We start from the raw sequence: 13,058 nt of genomic DNA, 5'->3' as shown, positions 1-13,058 counted from the left end.
CTGAACAATCTTACCCTCCAACCCTCCCAGCCACAAGACACAAAGAATTTCAATTGTCAACTGCAGTGTTAAATTCAGCAAAATTGACAACCTGAGTCTGTCAGTTTAACTTTGAACTCTGGAAAATAGAATGAAAGACAAATCTTGCAATTTCTAATTCCAAAATTTGGGTCCCAAAAGGGATGGGTAATAACTGAAAAAAAATCTGAACTGCTTTCAAAGTGCAACCCTCTAATACTCAGCTATTGGAGCATTGAAGGATAATTGGGTAATTTAAGTGTGCTGTTGATGGGCTATTTAACGACTATTATCTGATTAGCAACTGCAGAACAAATCCCACACATTTGCCTGAAATTTGGTAGTGCAGAAAGACATCCATTTTGAGACACTGTATTTTTCTGCTTTGACATGGAATAAGAAGGAAACAGAGTCTGGAAACTAGATCTGAAAATTTTGGCTTTTTTTTCAATACATGAAATTTAATACAATATTTATTATGTGGACTTTGAACATTTTCTGGAAACTCCTTTTTGAAAAGGTGTTAACTTAAGTATATATTGTATTGGTACATTAATTAGTTATTACTCTTTTTCTTCATGAGTGCACTTTATGTCAGAAGAGAAATGAAAAAAAAGAAAATGCTGGAAATATACAGAGAAAAGATAGATTAATGGTTCGGGTAGAATCTTTATCAGAACTGCTTCATTAGCTGAACGACTGTATCAACTTTTCACCCAGCTGTTGATAACTGGAAGGTAAATCTTCCATTTCTGTACTCCTGGCTTCAAGCATTATCTACTGGGAATATATATTGAAAGATAATGCAGATGCAACTTCAGGGTCAGCAGCACGGTGGCACAAAATTTACCTATTTTTCTTTTATGCATGCAATTGTTGAATTGGTACAAACTATACCCAACAGCTAACCTCATCTGAGACAAGATTATTTTGTGTTTGTGTTTTTGTCTCAGTTTGGCATTTAGACGGAAGATGCTTAACATTTTCATATTCACAAGGTTTGGAATATGTTCTTCATGGGACGTCAAATTCATTTCTTAAGGGTCCCAGACTATCCTTGCATATTTTCTCTAAATTCTATGAACAAATTTAGAATGCGAAACATGTATTCAATAGCTTAAGTTAGTCTGGAGCCAGAAGAATTTTATTTTACAATATAATAAATTATTGTCAGGATGTATTCTCACTGCCAGCTTTCCTTTATAGAGTCCCTACAGTGCAGAATGAGATCATTTGGCCCATCAAGTCTGCACTAACTCTCTGAAGAGCATCCGACCCAGATCCATCCCACACTCTAACCCCACATGGGATCTTTTACCATAGCCAATCCACCTAACCTGCACATCTTTGGACTCTGGGAGGAAACCAGAGCAAACTTATGCAGACACAGAGAGAATGCACAAACTCCTTACAGTCACCAAGGCTGGAACCACACCCAGATCCCTGGACTGTGAGGCAGCAGTGCCACCCCTTTCCCTTTAGTTTCTTACAAATTAGAATCAATTTAGGTTGAAACTTTTTTACAGTGCAGAAAAAGCTGATTGGCTCATTTTACCAGCTCATTGCAAGTCCAACTGGGCGAGTGCCATTGCCCTTGCATTACCCCATAACCCTGCATGATCTTCTATTTGTGTACTCATTCAATTTGCTTTGGATTGAATTTGCCTCCACCACAGTTTCAGACAATGTGTTCCAGATTCTATCCACAAGATTTTGGTCGCGCTGTCTTTGGTTCTTTTGCCATTCACCTTAAATTTGTGTCCTCTGGCTCTCAACCATTCCACTAATAGGAACAATTTAATTTTACATACGCAGTCAAGAGCTTTCAAACAGCTCTATCAAGTCAATCTAAAACTCACACTAAAACATTTTTCTTTTTCAAATTTCCTCTATGCATGTGTTTATTTTGAATAAATGTCATGCTTTTTTTTGTCAATGTGCATTACCTTTGATTTATCCAAATTGAATTCATTCTTCATTCTGCAGCCCAGACACTTTCATTTCTCCCTTCTGAATAGGTTCTTTAGGAAGATACTTTATTTTTCAACAAGTAGCCCATGTTGTTTATGAATGTTAGCACAGAAAAGACTCCTGCTAAATCTACTTGTCACCCTCCAGACAGTATCAGCTCTATTGGGATGACATGGTGGCTCAACAGTTAGCCCTGCTGCCTCACAGCATCAGGGACCCAGGTTTAGTTCCCACCTTGGGTGACTGTCTGTGTGGAGTTTGCACATTCTCCCTGTCCCTGGGTGGGTTTGCTCTGGTTTCCTCCTACAGTCCAAAGATGTGCAATTCAGGTGAATTGGCTATGCTAAATTGCCCATAGTGTTAGGTGCATTAGTCAGGGGTAAATATAAGGTAGGGGGATGGGCTACACTGCAGAGGGTCAGTGTGGACTTGTTGGGCCAAAGGGCCTGTTTCCATACTGTAGGGATTCTAATCTATTATAATCAGCTTTTTTGTTTTCCATTACCAAGATGTTAAAAATGGCAATTATTATCATAACATGCTTAAACAGCATTTTCTGTTTTTGAAGTGCTTGTGATAATGTTTGCATCAGATACTTGTGTCTGTGAGAAACCCAAGTCTTCCATTTGTGCAGGTTCCCAGATCCATTAATGTTTGTTAAAGGAAATGTAGTTGGCATGCTGCAGCTACCAATATGCAGCAGTGCATTCAGCTTTGAGAAGCCATCATGATTTATAACAATACTGGCTGCTTTTAAAACACGTCAAGGTTTGTGCTCTGAATATGGTCTAATGACCAGGAACGAAAACCTTCAGGTAAATTGTTGTAACTATATTTGGAGAAAACAAGACATTTACTTTTACAGGCTATCAAAAAAAAATCCAATTTCTTTTCCCAGTCATTTTCCAAAATTCCATTCAACATTGGCTAGGGGTGTTCCATTTTTGAGTTAATACATGATACCACATGAATTAAAGTTTGTCACTTTATCCATGAAGCAGACTAAGCGTGATTATGAATTCTCAAGTCATTAGCTAAGCAAGCAAGAGGTTGTGTGAGTAATGCAGTGAATCAAATGGAGTAGGTGAGTGAAGGGGGTGTTCTCACCTCTGACAGGACCTTCTAGGTTTGTAGTTTAAAGGCTGGCTGGACATCAATTCACTTGCTGCAAGCTGGGAGCTTCCATTTGACCTGTGGTGGGTGTCCACAACCTCTTTGAAGATGTCACCACAAAACAGCTCAACACGCATTTTAGGTGTTGACGGATGGAATAAGGGAAATAAGTGAAGTTCTCTTCCCACCGGAAAGCACAAGGAGTCTCTGTTGTCAAACCCATCTGACTTAGAGTAGGATAGTGTGAAGACCAGCACCACTTATCCTCATCAGCACACCCAGCTGCTTTGTTGGAAGAAAATGAATGATTTGCTGCACATCACAAGGCTACATGATACCATCATCTCACTGGTACATAGAACATAGAACATTACAGTGCAGTACAGGCCCTTTAGCCCTCGATATTGTGTCAACCTGTGAAATCAATCTGAAGCCAGTCTAACCTACCCTATTTCATTCTTGTCCATATGCCTACCCAATGACTGTTTAAATGCCCTTAAAATTGTCGAGTCTACTACTGTTGAAGGCAATTTGTTCCATGCCCCTACTACTCTGAGTAAAGAAACTATCTCTGACATCTGTCCTATATCTATCACCCTCAATTTAAAGCTATGTCCCTTCATGCTAGCCGTCACTATCCGAGGAAAAAGGCTCTCACTGTCCAACCTATCAAACACTCTGATTATCTTATATGTCTCAATTAAGTCATCTCTCAACCTTCTTCTCTCTAAAAACAGCCTCAAGTCCCTCAGCCTTTCCTCATAAGACCTTCCCTCTATACCAGGCAACCTCCTAGTAAGTCCCCTCTGAACCGTTTCCAAAGCTTCCACATCCTTCCTATAATGCAGTGACCAGAACTGTACACAATACTCCAAATGTGGCTGCACCAGAGTTTTGTACAACTGTATCATGACCTCATGGTTCTGAAACTCAATCCCTCTCCCAATAAAAGCTAACACACCGCATGCCTTTCAACCTGGTTGGCAACACTCAGAGATCTATGTACCTGGATACCAAGATCTCTCTACTCATCTACATGACCAAGAATTGTAATATTAGCCCAGTACTCTACATTTCTGTTATTCCTTCCAAAGTGAATCATCTCACAATTTCCTGCATTAAACTCCATTTGCCACCTCTCAGCCCATCTCTGCAGCTTATCTATGCCTCTCTGTAACCGACAACATCCTTTGGCACCATCCACCACTCTACTGACCTTAGTGTCATCTGTAAATTTACTAACCCATACTTCTATGCCCTCAAACAAGTCATTTATAAAAATGACAAACAACAGCGGACGCAAAACAGATCCTTGCGGTACACCACTAGCAACTGAACTCCAGAATGAATATTTTCTATCAACCACCACCCTCTGTCTTCTTTCAACAAGCCAATTTCTGATCCAAAACACTAAATCACCCTCATTCCCATGCCTCTGTATTTTGCACAATAGCCTACTGTGGAGAATCTTATCAAATGCCTTACTGAAATCGATATACACCACGTGATGGTTGTGGTCATGATTGATTTCTACATTAAGGAGCTGAATCCTTTAATATTATTGATGACTGCTGGTTCATGATAGGACATCATGATTACCATAGATGGCATTGAGCATGCCAATGAACAGTCCGTCCCAAAGACCACCTGGGCATGGGCATAACTGTGGAAGAAGGCATGGAGGCAATCAGACCAAATGATGACCCTCTGCCTGGACTTACTTATGGCCCCTTACTCTTGGCCAAGACCAAAACCAGACTAACAAAGAGGTCCTCTGACCTTCCCTATCATATCACACCTCATTCCATTCCATTGTCCCATATTCCCTTAGCTTGAAAATGTATTGAGGCCAATCCCCAGATATGAGATGTCTACAGCTTCAATGATGTCATGGACAGACCCTACAAAACCCTTCCTTGGTTTATGTAGGAGTCACAGCCCCTGTCTGATCATGCCCTAAGTCTTAATTTATAGAATGTCCCTGACTGGCCAGGTAGGAAGGGCCCAACTGATTTTGTTTGACTTTTGTCTGAAATAGTGCCAAGCTCTTAGCTTCCGTTAGACTAACCACCTTACAGACTTTGGTCAACCCCTGGACAGATTATGCCAATACCTCCTGATTGACTAGTGTCTGTGCTGATGCTACTAACAATGTCTCTCCTTTTCTATTCACATATCACCGTCCTCTTCATGCATGTGCACTGTGCTATCCATGCACACTGCAGGTATATGCATCCTTTCTGATTTTGAACGAGCACTTCAGCTAATGTGGTCACCATTTGATATGATGGTTGACTGTGCTCCACAACCACAAGCAGTTGCCTCACCTTCTAAACTAAGTTGCCATTCTCAACTACAAGCTGCTACATTAAGTTCTGGGATAGCCAAATTTTGCTTTTGTCACTTTAAATGAACCTACTGTAGTGTAGAGCTTACAGTAAAAGTGAGACAGTGAACATTTATAATGTATCAATAGAAGGAGAGAAGGCAACAAGCTTAACTGGACCTGAGGTCAAAGGCCATGTCGTCAGGTACACATTTGCTATCTGCGGTTAAATATCTAAAGTGTCATGATTATTGATTGGACAGAGGTTAATTTTGAAGGTGAAGTAAGTTCCAGTGAGTTATGCAACAAATAAGATGCAAATACATTCACATTAGCTTCTTAGCTGGACAATTGTGACATCGACTCATCTTCTGGGAAGGGACAACCTAATTGCTAAATTTTATCGCGAGATCAAAAATCTGATTTTTGCAATCTAGCCCTGTTAAATCATTAGGCTTGTCATTGTTGTAGCCTTCCTGGGAATACAAAGTCAAGCCCATGTGGCCTACCCAGTGAAGTAATGTAAATTCAAATAATGCAAACAATGACTTGTTTTTGGTGCATACATTCTCTTAACTTATGTTCTATAAACTGTGTCTATTAGTTCCAGCGCCCTTCAAGAAGCAACATCCTTCTAGAATTCACCCTATCAAATTCCCTCAATATCTTGTGGGTGGCACCGTGGCACAGTGGTTAGCACTGCTGCCTCACAGCGCCAGAGATCCGGGTTCAATTCCCGCCTCAGGCGACTAACTGTGTGGAGTTTGCACGTTCTCCCCATGTCTGCGTGGGTTTCCTCCGGGTGCTCCGGTTTCCTCCCACAGTCCAAAGATGTGCAGGTCAGGTGAATTGGCCATGCTAAATTGCCTGTAGTGTTAGGTAAGGGGTAAATGTAGGGGTATGGGTGGGTTGCGCTTCAACGGGGCGGTGTGGACTTGTTGGGCCAAAGGGCCTGTTTCCACACTGTAAGTAATCTAATCTAATCTTGTATGTTTCAAAATGATAACTCCCATTCTTCTCAAAACCCTAATAACTATAGAGCCAACTTGTGGAGGTGCTGATGTTAGACTGGGGTAGGGGAACAAAGTCAGAAGTCAGATGACACCAGGTTGTAGTCCCACAGATTTATTTGAAATCACAAGCTTTCAGAGCGTAACCCCTTCGTCAGATGAAGCGAGAGAGAATCACACAGACACAGACATTTTAGGCAGAAGGATTAAGGGCAGAGAGATCAAAAGATCATACAAATGGTGTGAGTGGAATATTGAATAATAAGGCTCTTCAGGTCACCAAGGGTGTTAGATAGTGTGTGTGCAGTGTCAATAGTTGAATTGAAGGGATAACCTATAATCTGATTAAATCAGGCAGTGAGATATTAACAAAAATTGAAAATAAGGTGGTGCTGGAGACAAACCAAATGACTGGGATAAAATGGAATACAAACAGAAACCGCTGGAAAAGCCCAGCAGGTCCAGCAGCATCTGTGAAGAAAAACCAGAGGAAGGTCACCTGCGCTTAAAATGTTACCTCTGATTTCTCTTCACAGATGCTGCCAGACCTGCTGAGTGGCCCACCACCCCACACACCAACCCCCACCCCCACCCCAGCCTCTACTCCTGATTTACAGCATCCACAATTCTTTCGGTTTTTATTTGACTGGACTAACATGATAGCTATAAGAATTGCATGAGAAGTTCTAACCAAAGTAAATAAGTAATGCAAAACTGTATGAACTAATTAAGGTAGAGAGATTATAACAATTTATCAAGGTAATGGTGTTAAAATAGGACAGTAAGGAAGATTTTACAGATACAGAAGTGTGGGGTCACATGTAGTGCGACATGAACCCAAGATCACGGCTGAGGCTATCTTCATGGGTACGAAACTTGGCTATCAGTTTCCACTCAGTGACTCAATATTATTGTATATCTCGAAGGCTGCCTCGGAGGACAAGTACCTGAAGATTGGAGTCTGAATATCCTTGACCACTGCAGTGTTCCCTGACTGGGAGTGAGCATTCCTGCATGGCGATGTTGCAAGGTGTCCATTTGTCTGTTGTCATAGCATCTGCATGGTCTCGCCAATATACCATACCTCAAGGCATCCTTGCCTGCAGTGTATGAGATAGACAACATTGGCTGAGGCACATGAGTACCTGCCGTGTACATGGTGAGTAGTGTTCCCAGGTGTGATGGTAGAATCAATGTCGCTGATCTAACTTCACCTGATGAAGGGGCTATGCTCTGAAAGCTAGTGATTACAAATAAACCCGTTGGACTATAACCTGGTGTCGTGTGATTTCTGACTTTATAAAACCAACTTGTTCACCCTTTCTTCATGAGATAAGCCCTTCATTTCAGCGACAAGTTCAGAAACTTCTCTCCAAAGTATTCCTAACGTTATGATATCTTACTTTCAAATAGTGAGAATAGAAGTGTACATAGTATTCCAACTGTGGTCTCATCACAGTCCTGCAGAGCCATAATAATATTTCCTTAAAGTTTTGTGTTGTGAAATTCATTGAACACCAATGACCAGACATTTACTGTTCAGGAATAAATATATGTAATCAGATTCAAGTAGTTTGTAAAGTGTTTTAAGGGAGATTCACTGGATTTAAAATGTTAACTCTGATTTTTCTTCAAAGTTGCTGCCAGACCTGCTGGGTTTTTCCAGCAACTTCTGGTTTTGTCCCTGATTTACAGCTTGTGCAGTTCTTTTGTTTTGAAGTCTGTAATCTTGTTACTTAACCCCTTGGTGTCCATTATTTCAGGAACAACAAATGTCTGTATAGCTTCCAAATGGTTAATGCAGCACATGTGCATCTTTTTAGGGAGAATTGGCACTGGATGCTACGTCGGTGAGCTAGCTTCAGCTAACATCCTGTCTCCACCTAATACAATTGAACGTACATTAGGAAGCAGAAGACAGGCAGATTACAATGTCAACTAGCATACATTGCTGATTTGGTACCTTTGCTGCTATTTCGGAACTCAGTGCTCCAGTAATGACATCCCTCAATCATCCATGGCTGAAAACATGGCAGGAAAGACACTATCATAGTTTAGGATACAAATTTCTGTTTGTGTATGGCACTGGGCACTGCGTGTTGTTGATTCTTCCTTATACCCAAATCAAAAGGGATTCCACTCCCACAATATCCAGCTGTATATGAGCACAGAAAACAAAAAGGTACCTCCTGATGACAACCGCCTTCCATGACCACATGGCTGATAGCTCTGGTGCACAACCAATACACACAAAAGCAGAAGGTAGGGGAGGATAAGGAAGAAGTGGTGGAAGGACACAACAAGCTCAAAGTAAGCAACCTAGACAGTTTCTGTCTGGCCAGGCTGTCTATGGCAGATTCATCTGAGTGAAATGGCAGTGACTGCAGTTCCTTTTCCCCAATCACCAGCAGTTCCAGAACTTATTTCCCTCTGTCACTGACCATCATAGTGTCTGCTTGATCACAAGGTAAAACAAAAGCCAGCACAAAATAATTGAAATCAACCAATAGTACAAAATTGGCCCACTGCCTATATCATAATCAATGAGCAGGGGTTAATTGTGTACCATGATCCTATGACTCTGATTGTGGGCTGTCCAATTTAGGCTTATAGGTTACTTCATTACACGTGCTTCCTTCAGTTCTCTTCATGTTGTAGACAGTTGAATCAACTTGACAAGGTCTGGAAATTGTTAACAGTTCCATTTTTACTGACAGACGTAAAGGCAATAAAATAGTGACCAGGAACAAAATGGAGCTAATCACAATGATGGCTTAACTGCCTGATTTTTATTTTGAAATGGTTCCTGATGATGTAACACCCTTTCTAAGTACTTTCTTGAACTGACATTACGGATTTTTGATGGACTGACCTACCTGATCTACTCAGTCAATCACTGATAAGAATGACAATCAAATTATTTTGCAGCTCATTCTGAATTCAGCCACCCACATTTTATTCCCATTTTGCTTTAATTTAGATGCCTCATCGTAACTCAGCATGGAATTTTCATTATCTGTTTCCTACGAATGCTAATTGTTTTGCTAGTGCCATTATTCCATTATGAAGTTAACTCATCACTCGATGACAGCTGTTAATTTCTACCCTGCGTGTCAGAGGAATGACCCTGTAATGTTAATGATGTTTGCCCGCCTTCAGTCAGAGAAGCTCACAATGACAACAGCTCAAAGCTGGCATCCAAGTTTTCTCTGTGAAGAAGCTTTGTCCTTTTTTTTTGTTACTCTATCAGAAAACTAATTACTTCCATGCAATATTGTTTCTCAGGCTTTGAACTCCCCGTGGCACTAATGATGTTTCATAAATAAAAAATGGTTGGCATGAAAATGAGTCAAAGACTTTCCTTTGCAAACAATTCCGGTTGTAATCATTACAGACCTTTTTTTTTTAGATGATTCATTGTGAGGGATAGTCTCCAGACATCTGTATTTTGGGATTCAATTTCTACATATTTAAAGAACGTATTGCATGGCATTGAAAAAATACAGTTCTTAATTATACAAATGCAGTTGAAAACACACAAAACCATCTTTAACTCCTTCCATTCTGAAGTAGACAATAGAAGAGCGATTGAACAAAAATAGACATTTTGTGAGGTACGGATATACTGCTTAATTCTTAAAGTTAACACAACCCTCCCTTCTCTAAAATAAGCAAATAGTATCCAGCACTTTGGTAGAATACTTATGAGATGTGAAACCAATCAGTGAGCAATTAATTTTTCATACATTATGAGGAGTTTAACCCATTCAGCTATTTTTATGAAAATGGGTTAATAACTGTCTTAAAAGAGCAGACAAATTAATGTCAAGTGAATATGTAAAAAAAAACTTGTACATTAATGCAGATGCAGACAGATTTCGAGTTTTACCTGCATGGAATAAGTTAAATAATTGAATTATCATAGCACATTCTTTTGATAATCAAAACATCGAGTTCTTTCTTTTGGCCCCTCTGGTGGCCATATTATTTCAATTCCAAGGAATACAAGCTATTGTTTTAACATGGGTGCTTTCAACAATTTGTTTCTTTGTTGAATAAAGCTCACTGATCCACCATGACATTTCTACTTATCGTCTGAGCGTAGGAGAAAATTGTAATGTTTAGCTTCTGAACCTCTCTATCACTTAAGGTCACTTTTTAGGTACTCTGCTGAATGTTAAAATGAGACATCCTGAGGCCAATATGATGGTATTACTTTTGGATTTTTAACCAAAGTGGGGCTGCTTAGCTTACATTATCTGGGAAAGTCTATGTTTAGAGGTGATTGGCTTTTGTTATAAGGAGAAATTTGTTGGGATTTTATTTAAAATGCAACAGCTATAGCTACATAAAGTTTGATGGCATGCAAGAAACAATATTTTTAAGTTTGTACACCAGATTTTCAAATGCACTGTCCTCAGAGAGTTAGAGGTTTCACCATTGCAAGGAGAAGCTCATGTAGTTATGAAAGATTTGAATGGCTCCAGTGAATAAACTAAATAGAAATGTTTAAGAGATTTCACAAAAAAAACAAATAAAAGCAGGCTGTGAATTTTAAAATATAAACTTTCAATCACTAAGGAGTATAAGTAGAATAAGAAACCCATCATTTCATAACAACAAAAACATTTTGTCATATCAGGTTATTGCCCAAAATATTCCTCTTTTGAGAAATGATTTCAGTGTACAGAAAATTGTTAGCATTTCATTCATTCACTGGCCTGATGGCTCAGTGGCTATCACTGTTGTCTCACAGCATCAAGGATCCAGGTTTGATTCCAATCTTTGGTGACTGTCTGTGTGGACTTTGCATGTTCTCCCCATGTCTGTGCGGGTTTTCTGTGGGTGCTCCAGTTTACTTCCACAGTCCAAAGATGTGCAAGTTGAGGGGATTGGGCGTGCTAAATGTGAGGTTATGGGGATACAGTAGAGGACTGGATCTGTGTTCGATGCTCTTTGGAGAGTTGGTGCAGACTTGGTGGGCTGAATGGCCTCTATCTGCACTGTAGGGATTCAATGAATGCTTAAGTGAAATTATTTGTGTTTGAATTGTAAACCTAAGTCAAAGAAATTGTAGGCGATAAACAGTTGTTTGTGAAAAGCCTCTTTAAGGCACTGTTCAATGACATTAATAGTAAATGTTGCATTGGCCACACAGGTAAACGGCAGTGGTGCTGTCAGCTCTGGGCTATCTACATATACTATAAAGCACAGCTTCAAAGTAATGCTACATGGATCTTACAGCTTGACACACTTGTTGAAGCAAAAAAGGTTTTATTTAAACCTTAAATTAATTATATCCAGATCATATCCACTGAGATAATTAAATTGTAGATTGCTTTAGAATTTAAAAATGGAAACAATTACTTATAGCAACAAAAATATTTTACACAGTCTGTCATGTTTGAAGTGATTTGTGTATATTCCTTTGTTCCTTCTCTTATGTTTTACAAACCTATAGAATACCGTTCTGTTTTAAAAACCTAAAATTTCACTCATACAAAGTTGTTTAAATTTGTCCAATTCACCACTTGAAAGATGAACTCTTCCTAATTAGCTCACAAGGAGTACCCTACTCAGAAATATCTAATATATAGCCACTTTAACCATGCTGAGATCAAAATGCACAGGGATATGGTGGAGGGATTTGAGCTTATTCTAATATTTGGTAGATCATTCATTATTGGCATTTGATAAATTATCAATGATTTTGTATTGGTAATTTCTCCATAAAAAGTTGATTCTTTTTTGACCCACATTAATTCACCACACAGATAGGTTACCGTGGAATACATGGAACATTTTTTAAAACTAAATATTTGCTTGTCTTGACTGAGTAGCATATAAAAATATGGTTCTGCTCATCTGTGATTTATTCACCTCCTTAAGTGTGGAAGATCTTAGAACCGTTTTGATGTTATCAATTTTTATCAATTTATTCATGCAACTGCTTTCATTGACCTTTGGCAAGGGGCATCCCAACTTACAAACCAGAAAAAGGCCCTTCAGTCCATTAAGCTTGTTTTAACACTTGCAAAAAAAAACCTTCAATTTGCTTTTATATAGTACCTTTAACATGAGCAAGATCAACAGAAAACATTAGTTTATCATAGGAATAATGGAAATCAACCCCAGAGCAAAGAACAGGATAGTAGGAGGGATACTCAATCAGAGAACTAGATAGGAACAAATTCCACTGTACTACTCCAAGCACAGTAAACGAGTGTGAGAGTTATATACTCGAGGCACTGGTGGACTTAATGACAATCAAAGTTATCAAATACAGGGAAAATGGGCTCATTACAAGAGAAGAGATGAGTAGCAGCATTTTGGATAAGCGTGATGAAGGAAGTGATGAAAATAACACAAAAGATTTAGAAGAAGATGGGATGTGGCAAGTGTAACGGTAATCACTATTAAAGGGGTGGAAACAGATAGTTATTGTGATGAAAAGTGTGCAGAGTGTGCAAAACCTGGTTCAATCTAAGGCAATGACTGGGAAGGGGAATGGAATCAGTAGCAGCGTTGGTGCTGTTGATAGTTTCAGACTTCTCAATGCAAGCAACTCTTCCAGGGTGAGGTATCAGTGCAGCAAAGTGATGGCACAAAGGTATCTGAGA

Source organism: Chiloscyllium punctatum, chromosome 37 (genome assembly GCF_047496795.1).
Source record: "Chiloscyllium punctatum isolate Juve2018m chromosome 37, sChiPun1.3, whole genome shotgun sequence".
Lineage (NCBI taxonomy): Eukaryota > Metazoa > Chordata > Chondrichthyes > Orectolobiformes > Hemiscylliidae > Chiloscyllium > Chiloscyllium punctatum.
The sequence above is the reverse complement of the archived record's forward strand: the minus strand, read 5'-3'. Positions refer to the sequence as shown.